This window comes from Serinus canaria, chromosome 3, assembly GCF_022539315.1.
Source record: "Serinus canaria isolate serCan28SL12 chromosome 3, serCan2020, whole genome shotgun sequence".
NCBI lineage: Eukaryota > Metazoa > Chordata > Aves > Passeriformes > Fringillidae > Serinus > Serinus canaria.
In genome coordinates, this window is record NC_066316.1 from 93319391 (window position 1) to 93319698 (window position 308).

Below are 308 nucleotides of genomic sequence, written 5' to 3' on the forward strand. Positions count from 1 at the left end.
GCCAATCTGCATGATTGTTGGCGTGGTTTTAACGGGAATTAAAAGCTTTGTGTGGCTGTTACTAGTCACTTAGCTCTGAGTAAAGTCCTTTCTGAATATTTTTATTTATTAGCATCATTTGCAAAAAGAAAAGTAGTATTTTCCATATGAATAAAGGTTTAGTTTGAACTGAAACGCCTTATTATTTGACTTTTTCTTTCCATTTGAATTTGTCATGTGAATATGTTTACATTTGCTTGGACAGGTTTGGCCACCCAATATAAGAAAGATAATTAAACTATTAAACAGTGCCCAAAGGAGGGCCACAA